The following is a 12,954-nucleotide window of genomic DNA, read 5'->3' on the forward strand; positions in this document are numbered from 1 at the left end:
TAAGCTGGGCCACATGTAAATCACAATGTCCACTGGTCCCTCTACACTAGATTTCCCTGATGGTGAAAAGAGACAAAGGAAGTGGAGGAAAGGTTTAAAACAGTTGCTGGAATCTAGGTACAATATGCACACCTTCTACTAAAAGGTACACATGCTGGTAATCAGGTCCAACATTAAAATATCTCATTTGGAGAGAAATAAGGCAAATGGCCTCTTTCTGTTAGGGCATGGGGTATTACAGTCAGCTTCAGGGATACCAGGGTTCAAGATTTGACCATATTTAACTTATAGGTGAAGGGGTAGTAGTAGTCATTAAATTACCTTTCTATAAAATCTCCAATGGTTTCCTATAGGTGATAGGATAAAGGCAAACTTAGGAATTGCATAACTAAGGCTATATCATCAAAGTGTTTTTAAGCACAATGAGTTTGCCTGAAGCTGGGGATTTGCACAGGGAATAAGCAGAGGTAAAGCTGTATAGCTAGGTAGGGCTGAACCCTTTGATTCCTACCCTAAGAGTTTGGCTTCAGCTTTAACATTCTCAACTTAATTTTAGGTCATCATAGTTTTTAGTGGTATTTCCTATTTCTGAAATGATAGCTCATTTATTATTTTGTCTACTCTGAACTTGGCCAGTGTAATTCAGTGTTATGTATAGATCTTGTTTCCTATGCCAGAACAATTAATGCAATATAGTTTAGTGAGTTGAAAAAGCATTTAAGATAGAGCTAGTCTAGAACTTGGCAAGTATTTTAATAACAACTGAGGGTTTCTCATCTAGAAAATAATACTCATTTTAGAAGGCTATTGTAAAGATTAAGTTTGATAATACACACAGAGCTTCACAATTCATAATAAATTATCTAACATAACTTATCTTCCATTTAAGACTACGAAGTCCACCAATATAAAAACATGCCTTATACTTTTCTATATGAAAAAGTTTATAGTATAAAATTTGTATTAATTTAAAAAATTACAGGACTAGAAAGAACTACATTTAAATCCACTCAGCCTAGGCCGGATGCAGTGGCTCACGCCTGTAATCCTAACACTTTGGGAGGCCGAGGTGGGTGGATCACTTGAGGTCAGGAGTTTGAGATCAGCCTGGCCAACATGGTGAAAGCCATCTACTAAAAATACAAAAGTTTGCGGGAAATCGCTTGAACCCGGGAGGTAGAGGTTGCAGTGAGCCGAGATAGTGCCACTGCACTCCAGTTTGGGCAACAGAGAGAGGCTCTATCTCAAAAAAAAAAAAAAAAAAAATTCTACCCAGCCTCTACTCCAAGATTTAACCATGAAAGCTCCACTCATAAAACCTCCAAACATTCACGGCTTGTTCTAAGTAAATAATTACCTTCTGCGCTAGATACCTAAAAAGCTTATCCTAAATTTGGCTACAGAATGTCACTGAATAAAATAAAAACAATGTCCTAAATTCACAAACCCTTGAAGGACCAGTTGTTCACTGGAAAATAAGTAGAAAGGCCACTCCAAGAAAAATCAATGCTATTCACTACTATTTTGGGTACCAAATATCTAATCTATATGCAATCACTTACAAATTCTTAAGCTGGGCCATGAGTAAATAACAAGTTCCATTTAGGACGATACATTACGTACTTCTCTATGTGAAAAAAGAAAAGAAAGAAAGAAGGAACAAACGAATGAATGAAGAAAGCTAAAAGAAGGAACAAATGAAAAAAGAAAAGAAAATGCTAAGAAAATATGGATTTTTAAAAATTAAAATGACTTAATGCTAATTTCCCCCATTTATTCTTTTAAGAACTGAGATGTCAAATACTGGCAAACTAGTTTTTAAGTCCATAAAGATTTAGGAAACAAACAATAACAATAAAAGCATTAGAAAGTATTACAGTAAGATGAAACTGGTGTAGTCCACTCAGAAAATGACTTGCAATAAAAAGGCTGAATCTGATTGACCAACTGAAAATAAAGAAGGCCTTTAGAAATATAACGGCAATCAGGGCAGAGTCAACTGAGAAATTTTATGTTCCCCATAGGTAACACACTATAGCCTCTGTTCCTTATGTGTCCTGACTCCCCAATATATGCCTCTTTATCTTCGTCCTATTACTAGATTGTTAAAATCTAAGGTATTCTATGCGCTGTTATAAACAAAAAAACTGTGCTGAGTGCAAACATTAATGAACATAACTTAAGGTGTAGTTTAAATGTCACAAATATTATATTGAAAAGTTAACTTGTATTCATCTAAAGTAAAGAATAAGGAAAGTGGCCGGACACAGTGGCTCATGCCTGTAATCCCAGCACTTTGGGAGGCTGAGGCGGGGGGATCACGAGGTCAGGAGATGGAGACCAGCCTGGCCAACATGATGAAACCCCGTCTCTACTAAAAATATAAAAATTAGCTGGGCCTGGTGGCACATGCCTATAGTCTCAGCTACTCAGGAAGCGGAGGCAGGAGGGTCACCTGAGCCAGGGAGACGGAGGTTGCAGTGAGCCGAGACTGCGTCACTGCACTCCAGCCTGGGAAACAGAGTGAGACCCAGTCTCAAAATAAAATAAAATAAAAATAAAATATAAACACTCTACACTTAGGCCACATTAAATTTATTTAAAAAATAAAATAATTATACAGTGATGTTACGAGGTCATTAGGAATTTTTTCAGTTCCATTTATAATCTTACGGGACCACTGTGGTAGATCAAAATATTGTTATGTGGCACATGACTGTACTAACTGAAGGGGACACAGAATTCCTAAGTACAAAACCAGGAGCAGGAAACAGACCTTATACTGGGAGTACGTGCAAAACATACACACCTTTGGCAGGGAGCAAAGAGGTCTTAGTCTGAAATGCTGCTAAAAATGAAGTCTCATTTAGGAGATTTGGGGCTTAGCTTAACAAACTGCATATTAAGTTGAAGTCCAATGTGGCTTTACTCTGGAAGAAGTTCATGAATACCCCGTTTGCAGGAAAACTTCCAAGTATTAGAGGGTACTAAAAATTACCTGAGCTGAGAAAAATCTTTAACCGAGAAAGCAACTTCCCTATAATATAAATTACAGAATTAAAATTCACTTTTCTGTTATTCCAGTATCTTAACATGGCAGCATTCCAAATAAAATGGCTACATAAACACAAAAGTATTATGAGAGTAATAAAAATATCTATGGCAGTTTGGCTGTCTGAGGTTTCTCAGTAAGCAAGGAGATAATACAACATATTCTGGCTCCTCTTAGATATCTTTTAGATCTACATAGCTTTCACAGTGTAAAAAAAGATACTGTAGTTAGAGAAGCAATGAAAATAGCTGCAAAAGCTATATTCAAAAGCCTGCATCTTTTTGCCAAACTGGCAAATGAACACTGAAAATAGCTAGCATGAGGTCTACAAGCAGAAAACTGTTGAAACTTGGAATACAACTCCTGTATGAAACATCACTCTTTTTTATTTCCCATGAAAACACAATTACCTATAATGATCACAGCTCTCTAAATAAGTAAATTTTCAGATAGCTGAAAATTTTCATAGGTAGTATTCAGCTTTTATACATTTGACTTTCTCACTACTCAAAATGTTGTGTTATACTTTAACTTTCCCTTCACAACTATTTTTCAAACTTTGAATTTAGGATTTTATACACTGACTGAAAAATAAATATTTCAAGCTCTTACACTATAGTGCTGTCGGCAAAGAGTTTAATTTTAGCAACTTCAGCATCTCTATTCAGTGTTGGCTTTCATAATTTTTGAATAATTTATTGTCCTTAATGCAAAAATACAAGTGAAAATGTTAAACTGGAATGGTTTATCTTGGAATTAGGAAGCCAAGGTCTCAAAGCTGATGCATCTAAGACAGACACAAAAATTACTTATGTTGGCCGGGTATGGTGGCTCGTGCCTGTAATCTCAGCACTTTGGGAGGCAGAGGTAGGTGGATTGCTTGGCAAGACCAGCCTGGGCAACAGGGCAAAACCCTGTCTCTACTAAAAATACAAAAAAATAGCCAAGCATGGTGGCATGTGTCCGTAATGTCAGCTACTTGGGAGGCTGAGGTGAGAGGATCACTTGAGCCTGGGGAGCAGAGGGTGTGGTGCAACGAGATGGCGCCACTGAACTCCAGCCTGGGTGACAGAGACCCTGTCTTAAAAAAGAGAGAAAGAAAAAAAATACTTATGCCCCAAAAGGTGAACTTTTAGCCTCAACTGAGGCCCCATAAACCTAAATCAATCATATTTTCTATTAAAGAAAAAAGATAAAAATTACACACAATTATGGAAGTTTAGAAATCTATAGTCAAATATCTTTTGAAGTAATTTTTACTGCTTTTAAGCAGTGTTAAATGCTTGAAATTTTTTTAAAAAGTGAATTCTATGTTTACACTTTGGGGAACTGATTTCTCTCTCATATACCTTTAATAATTATGTACATATAAAATTGGTACAAGTTCACAAAATATTAAAAGACAACAATTCCCTTTCTCAAACTAACTACAAAAAACAACTACAAATTGCTACAGTACAAAACTGTTTAGATTATATTCACTGGAAAAGAACTTGTTCCACCACCCACTGTTGCAAAGTCACTAAGTCTTCCTAATTTTGCTGTGTCCTCCACCATTAGGTACTGTTTATTACCCATTATTATCACTACAGGGGAAAATCTAGAGGTATTATATTGTGTCAGAGTACAAAACTATTTCACTCCTAGGAGCTCTCCTTTTTAATTCTTCATTGTCCTGCTGAACCTAAATGAATTTATTAAGTTAAATTTATTCAGCATTACAATTTCAGCCCCATTTGTCTGAGGACGTCCTACTTTATTATTTGGAAAAGAGTTAGCATAGCAGGCTTCAGAAGGCTATCCTTAGAAAAGCCTCTTGCCAGACCTAATAGACATCTACAGAACTCTCCACCCCAAATCAACAGAATATACATTCTTCTCAGCACCACATCACACTTATTCCAAAATTGACCACATAATTGGAAGTAAAGCACTCCTCAGCAAATGTACAAGAAGAGAAATTATAACAAACTGTCTCTCAGACCACAGTGCAATCAAACTAGAACTCAGGACTAAGAAACTCAATCAAAACTGCTCAACTACATGGAAAGTGAATAACCTGCTCCTGAATGACTACTGGGTACACAACGAAATGAAGGCAGAAATAAAGATGTTCTTTGAAACCAATGAGAACAAAGATACAACATACCAGAATCTCTGGGACACATTTAAAGCAGTGTGTAGAGGGAAATTTATAGCACTAAATGCCCACAAGAGAAAGCTGGAAAGATCTAAAATTGACACTCTAACATCACAATTAAAAGAACTAGAGAAGCAAGAGCAAACACATTCACAAGCTAGCAGAAGGCAAGAAATAACTAAGATCAGAGCAGAACTGAAGGAGATAGAGACACAAAAAACCCTCCAAAAAATCAATGAATCCAGGAGTTGGTTTTTTGAAAAGATCAACAAAATTCATAGACCACTAGCAAGACTAATAAAGAAGAAAAGAGAGAAGAATCAAATAGACGCAATAAAAAATGATAAGGGGGATATCACCAACGACCCCACAGAAATACAAACTACCATCAGAGAATACTATAAACACCTCTATGCAAATAAACTAGAAAATCTAGAAGAAATGGATAATTTCCTGGACACTTACACTCTCCCAAGACTAAACCAGGAAGAAGTTGAATCCCTGAATAGACCAAGAGCAGGCTCTGAAATTGAGGCAATAATTAATAGCCTACCAACCAAAAAAAAGTCCAGGACCAGATGGATTCACAGCTGAATTCTACCAGAAGTACAAGGAGGAGCTGGTACCATTCCTTCTGAAACTATTCCAATCAACAGAAAAAGAGGGAATCCTCCCTAACTCATTTTATGAGGCCGACATCATCCTGATACCAAAGCCTGGCAGAGACACAACAAAAAAAGAGAATTTTAGACCAACATCCCTGATGAACATCGATGCAAAAATCCTCAATAAAATACTGGCAAACCAGATCTAGCAGCACATCAAGAAGCTTATCCACCATGATCAAGTTGGCTTCATCCCTGGGAGGCAAGGCTGGTTCAACATACGCAAATCAATAAACGTAATCCAGCATATAAACAGAACCAAAGACAAAAACTACATGATTATCTCAATAGATGCAGAAAAGGACTTTGACAAAATTCAACAGCCCTTCATGCTAAAAACTCTCAATAAATTCGGTATTGATGGAACGTATCTCAAAATCATAAGAGCTATTTATGACAGACCCACAGCCAATATCATACTGAATGGGCAAAAACTGGAAAAATTCCCTTTGAAAACTGGCACAAGACAGGGATGCCCTCTCTCACCACTCCTATTCAACATAGTGTTGGAAGTTCTGGCTAGGGCAATCAGGCAAGAGAAAGAAAGGGTATTCAGTTAGGAAAAGAAGAAGTCAAATTGTTCCTGTTTGCAGATGACATGATTGTATATTTAGAAAACCCCATTGTCTCAGCCCAAAATCTCCTTAAGCTGATAAGAAACTTCAGCAAAGTCTCAGGATACAAAATTAATGTGCAAAAATCACAAACATTCTTATACACCAGTAACAGACAAACAGAGAGCCAAATCATGAGTGAACTTCCATTCACAATTGCTTCAAAGAAAATAAAATACCTAGGAATCCAACTTACAAGGGATGTAAAGGACCTCTTCAAGGAGAACTACAAACCACTGCTCAGTGAAATAAAAGAGGACATAAACAAATGGAAGAACATACCATGCTCATGGATAGGAAGAATCAATATCATGAAAATGACCATACTGCCCAAGGTAATTTATAGATTCAATGCCATCCCCATCAAGCTACTAATGACTTTCTTCACAGAATTGGAAAAAAACTGCTTTAAAGTTCATATGGAACCAAAAAAGAGCCCGCATCTCCAAGACAATCCTAAGTCAAAAGAACAGAGCTGGAGGCATCATGCTACCTGACTTCAAACTATACTACAAGGCTACAGTAACCAAAACAGCATGATACTGGTACCAAAACAGAGATATAGACCAATGGAACAGAACAGAGCTCTCAGAAATAATACCACACATCTACAGCCATCTGATCTTCGATAAACCTGAGAAAAACAAGAAATGGGGAAAGGATTCCCCATTTAATAAATGGTGCTGGGATAAGTGGCTAGCCATAAGCAGAAAGCTGAAACTGGATCCTTTCCTTACTCCTTATACGAAAATTAATTCAAGATGGATTAGAGACTTAAATGTTACACCTAATACCATAAAAACCCTAGAAGAAAACCTAGGTAATACGATTCAGGACATAGGCATGGGCAAGGACTTCATGTCTAAAACACCAAAAGCAATGGCAACAAAAGCCAAAATTGACAAATGGGATCTAATTAAACTAAAGAGCTTCTGCACAGCAAAAGAAACTACCATCAGAGTGAACAGGCAACCTAAAGAATGGGAGAAAATTTTTGCAATCTACTCATCGACAAAGGGCTAATATCCAGAACCTACAAAGAACTCAAACAAATTTACAAGAAAAAAACAAACAACCCCATCAAAAAGTGGGCAAAAGACATGAACAGACATTTCTCAAAAGAGGACATTCATACAGCCAACAGACACATGAAAAAATGCTCATCATCACTGGCCATCAGAGAAATGCAAATCAAAACCACAATGAGATACCATCTCACACCAGTTAGAATGGCAATCATTAAAAAGTCAGGAAACAACAGGTGCTGGAGAGGATGTGGAGAAATAGGAACACTTTTACACTGTTGGTAGGATTGTAAACTAGTTCAACTATTATGGAAAACAGTATGGCGATTCCTCAAGGATCTAGAACTAGAAGTACCATAAGACCCAGCCATCCCATTACTGGCTATATACCCAAAGGATTATAAATCATGCTGCTATAAAGACACATGCACACGTATGTTTATTGCGGCACTATTCACAATAGCAAAGACTTGGAATCAACCCAAATGTCCATCAGTGACAGACTGGATTAAAAAAATGTGGCACATATACACCATGGAATACTATGCAGCCATAAAAAAGGATGAGTTTGTGTCCTTTGTAGGGACATGGATGCAGCTGGAAACCATCATTCTCAGCAAACTATCACAAGAACAGAAAACCAAACACCACATGTTCTCACTCATACGTGGGAACTGAACAATGAGATGACTTGGACTCGGGAAGGGGAACATCACACACCAGGGTCTATCACGGGGAGGGGGGAGAGGGGAGGGATTGCACTGGGAGTTATACCTGATGTAAATGACGAGTTCATGGGTGCTGACGAGTTGATGGGTGCAGCACACCAACATGGCACAAGTATACATATGTAACAAACCTGCACGTTATGCACATGTACCCTAGAACTTAAAGTATAATAAAAAAATAAAATAAAATAGTCTGAGGTTAAGTTAAAAAAAAAAAAAAAAAAAGAAAAAGAAAAGTCTCTTGCAAGGTTGATCCAAGGCTGGTGTCTGGGAACTTGGATTTCAGGAGGGTTCCCACCACTCTAACTGATAGGAATCCTTCAAAGTGCCAAAATTGTTTGTATAAATAATATGGTACATGCTAATCACTGCTTTTCTTTGGAAAGTCTGGAATATCGGTACATGCTAGTCAGAAGGTGCCTATGTGACCAGCTGTCAAGCAAAACCTTGGACACTGAGTCTTTAAAGAACTTCTTTGGCAGATTACATTTCATACACATTGTCATAATTTAATGCTGGAGAAATTATGTAAATTACATACATATTGTATGATTCCATGGGAAGAAGACTCTTGGAAGCTTGCGCCTGGTTTCCTCTGGGCTTCACTCCATGAACCTTTTCCCTTTGCTGATTTTGCTTCAAATCCTTTTCCCGTTAAGTTTAGCTTTGAACTATATGCTGAGTCCTGTGAGCTCTCTAAGAGAATCACTGAACCTGGCGGTGGTCTTGAGGACCCCTGAAAAAGGTGGTGTCAGAACTGGGATTTACCAGACCATCTCACTAAAATACGGCAAATGCATTGTTTGGGAAAAGAAAGGATGAATATCACAAACCTTTGATGCCTGGGCAGCTATGGAATTATTCATAATATGAAATAGTAGGTAAGCTGCTTTTTGTTATGAGAGATAAAAGTTGACAGCGAGATTTGAGAATGACAGATCCAATGCTGGGAGAGTTCACCTGCTGATCCCCTGGCTGCTTTGGCAATTTTGGCTAAAGTTGGGGGTTGGGGGATACATCCAAGGTGATGTCTTTTGTTTCTGTTCTTTCCTGAGATAGGAGGAGAAAGAGTCCAAATATTACTAAAAGTAAGCACTGAGTGGGCAAAAAATTTAAAAGTTTACACTGTTCTCTCCTCCAAGTGCCAGAGATAGAGGTTAAATCAACTACCAAGGCTGGAGTAAAGCTTTAGATAAACTCAGAGGAAAAAAAGAGGGAGGGGGTGCCCTCCAAACGTTTCTTAAGCCTAGCTGCTGCTGCACCAACCCCATCACCCTTGCGTTCCATCCAAGATCTACACAAATCCTCCCACCCCCACCACTGTAATATGAACCTATAAATGAGAAATTTACTGCTATGAGTTTAAATAAAAGTGTAATTAAATAGGAAAAAGGAAATTTTCACAAAATCATTTTGTATTTTGTGGGCATTGCATCCAGATGTATGATGAAAGTGATGTAAAATGTTATATGTTTGTAATTTCATAAATGCTAGAGGGATCATCCCAATCAGGAAAGCTGAAAAGAAGAACCGTTAATGGGACAAAACTCCCTTGCTTTCTGCTGCTGGTGAGCAGAACACTTTTTGAATATCAGAAACAGTAAGTCACCATAGCTGATGATTTTTGCCTGCTAGAATGTCTGCAGTTAACGGGAAGCAATTTCTAGATGCAGATACACATTTAGTTTTAAAAACCAGTTTTTATTTACTAATGAGCTTTTATCAAATCAGATTCTGACCCTTAGAGGCTGACAATTTTTCATCCTGATGTGTATGTGTGTGTGTGTGTGTGTGTGTGTTTTTTTTTTTTGAGTGGGTCAATTTGGACTCTAAGGTTGTCATGATAAAAAAGGCTTAAGAAAAAGCCTTGCTTGTCACTTGGACATGGAACACAGCTGTCTGGTTTTGCAGAGTCTCAGCTTTCTTGCTGCAAAGACTAACTGCAAGCTTTTTGGGAATGTTAAATTCACAGATCCTAATTACCTGGGCCTATTAGCTAAAACTGTCTGATATGGGTTGTTCCAGCCTTTCAGCATGAGCTCTGCTGAACGAAAAGCAGGAACAGGCTCAATGAACAGAACTCTGACTCTGGGACTGCTGCAAATTTAGGACACCCCTCTGTGGGCCCTAAACTATGAAAAATATCAATAGATGCCAGCTGGATTGTCTGGGTCACATCCAAATGCCCACAGGAAACGACTTATTCTTTGATGGGACAATCTAAAATTGAGCTGCTGATCGACTCTATATTTCGATGAAGTGGCTAATTGCATTCTTAATTAGTGATTCCTGCCAAAACCTACAAGTTGGGGCACATCACAAGGAGTATGACCCCTCCACACCTATTCCTGACAGACTGGACTCTGGACTCCCCTTAGGGCAGGGGTCCCCAATCCCCGGGCTGTAGCCTGGTACCTGTCCATGGCCTGTTAGGAACCAGGCAACACAGCAGGAGGAGAGCAGCGGGCAAGTGAGCATTACGCCGAGTTCTGCCTCCTGTCAGATCAGTGCAGCATTAGATTCTCATAGGAGCGCAAACTCTATTGTGAACTGCACACACAAGGGATCTAGGCTGTGTGCTCATTATGCCTGATGATCCGAGGTAGAAGAGTTTCATCCCGACACCATCCCCACTCTGCTGTACGTGGAAAAACTGTCTTCACATAATCGGTCCCTAGTACAAAAAAGTTTGGGGACCACTGCTCTAGGTGATGTCTCACCGTCTTTGCCTTGTGCTCGGGTTTCTTGATTCGTTGCAACTTACAACAATAGACTGATAAACCTGAGTCTACTTCCCTTACCTTTCTCCTCGCACACACATCTTGGTGAGACAGTTTGATTATTAAAGGAAGCTTTCCCCAAAAAGGGATTTTTTCCTAGGCTGCTTACCAGGTAACTGGTTAGGAAAAAAAGAGTGGGGAAGTTATATAAATTCATTATGAAAATTTTTGAAAATTCAGAGTTCATCCTGACCAATTCCTGAATATAATGTGTCTTTCTGGTCAAAATACATAAATATATCGTTCTAAGAAAATGCTTTTGTCCCTCTTGCACTCAACCTTTTGGGATAAAAACTCTGGATGAGAACAAGAGATAGCTGAAAAATTATGAAGTTAAGATTGTTAAATGGGACACATTTTGTAACAAGACATAAAACAAAAACCTGGCACCTACGGAGGCATAGGAAATGATTTGTTTTTCAGAACTGTTTTTGGAAGTGTTCCTCTTTTCCTGAAGGAAAACTGCCCATGCTGCCTTCCTAAGTGTCTTCAGCACTTTGAACTCAAACTGACTGCTGAGCCTATGATTACACCTAACAGCCCTGACTACGAGACAGCAGAGGCTGGCCCAGCTTCTGCACTTTCTTTTTCCTTTTTAAAAAAACTATTTTATTATTTATTTATTTTGAGATAGGGTCTCATTCTGTAGCCCAGGCTGGAGTACAGTGGTATGATCATAGCTCATTGAAACCTTGAACTCCTGGGCTCAAGCAATCTTTCCACCTTAGCCTCCTGAGTAGCTAGGACCACAGACACGCATCATCATGCCTGGGTAATTTTTTTTTTTTTTTTTTTGACACACAGTTTCACTCTTGCTGCTCAGGCTGGAATGCAGTGGCATGATCTCTGCTCACTGCAACCTCCGCCTCCCAGGTTCCAGCGATTCTCCTGCCTCAGCTTTCTGAGTAGCTAGGACTATAAACAGCTGCTATCATGCTGGGCTAATTTTTGTATTTTGAGTAGGGACAGGGTTTTACCATGTTGGCCTGGCTGGCCTCGAACTCCTGACCTCAGGTGATCCACCTGCCTCGGCCTCCCAAAGTGCTGGGATTACAAGCGTGAGCTACTACGCCTGCCTAATTTTTTTATTTTTAGTAGAGAAGAGGTCTCCCTATGTTGCCCAGGCTGGTCTTGAACTCCTGCCTTCAAGCGATCCTCTGGCACTGGCCTCCCAAACTGCTGGGATTACAGGTGTGAGCCTCCACACCCACTCCCTGCACTTTCACACAGAACATCCATAAATATTGTCATCCATAGATGTGAGGCAAATGAACTGGTATGGACAAGCAAATCTGTTTGGAACTGACTGTATCTAGCCATTCTTGAAACCAAATACCAAACTGAATTAACTGGACTGGAAACCCTTGGGCAGGAGACCCAATGGTGAGAGTTCATACTGGGGACTGCCTGACTAATACAGATGCTCCTCGACTTATGATGGGGTTATATCTGAATAAAGCCACTGTTAAGTCAAAACCATAAGTCAAAAATGCATTTAATACCCCTGTAAACCAATCATAAAGTTAAAAAACTGTAATTCAAATAATCATTAAGTCAAGGACTGTCTGCATATGTCCTGTTTGGAGTATCCTAACAATTGTGAATTCTCTGTTTCCAGGAGTACTGTATATTAGTCCATTTTCACAGTGCTATAAATACCTGAGACTGGTTTATAAAGAAAAGAGGTTAAATTGGCTCATGGTTCTGCAGGCTGTACAGGAAGCATGATGACCGCATCTGCTCCACTTCTGGGGAGGCCTCAGGAAACTTACAATCACGGCAAAAGGGAAAGGAGGAGCAGACACTTCAAACGGTGGGAGCAGGAGCAAGAGAAAGAGCAAGGGGGGAGGTGCCAAGCACTTTTACACAACCAGATCTCACAAAAACTCACTTATTATCACAGCAAGGGGATGGTGCTAAACCATTCATGAGAAATTCGCCCCCATGATC

General features: G+C 39.0%; 1 protein-coding gene across 4 annotated transcripts in view; it reads right to left on the bottom strand.

The window, feature by feature from the left end:
• ANKIB1 (ankyrin repeat and IBR domain containing 1) overlaps positions 1-12,954 on the bottom strand; it is a 156,004-nt gene that overhangs the window by 105,471 nt on the left and 37,579 nt on the right. The window contains exons 2-3 of one of the 4 annotated variants that reach the window (XM_038004592.2): positions 9,058-9,274; positions 8,766-8,960 (exon numbers count right to left, since the gene is read on the bottom strand). The exons of the other annotated variants lie outside the window; for them this stretch is intronic. The gene's annotated coding sequence lies outside the window, so the exon portion shown is untranslated. The remainder of the gene's footprint in view (positions 1-8,765; positions 8,961-9,057; positions 9,275-12,954) is intronic. 4 annotated transcript variants of the gene reach the window in all.

Source organism: Chlorocebus sabaeus, chromosome 21 (assembly GCF_047675955.1).
Source record: "Chlorocebus sabaeus isolate Y175 chromosome 21, mChlSab1.0.hap1, whole genome shotgun sequence".
Lineage (NCBI taxonomy): Eukaryota > Metazoa > Chordata > Mammalia > Primates > Cercopithecidae > Chlorocebus > Chlorocebus sabaeus.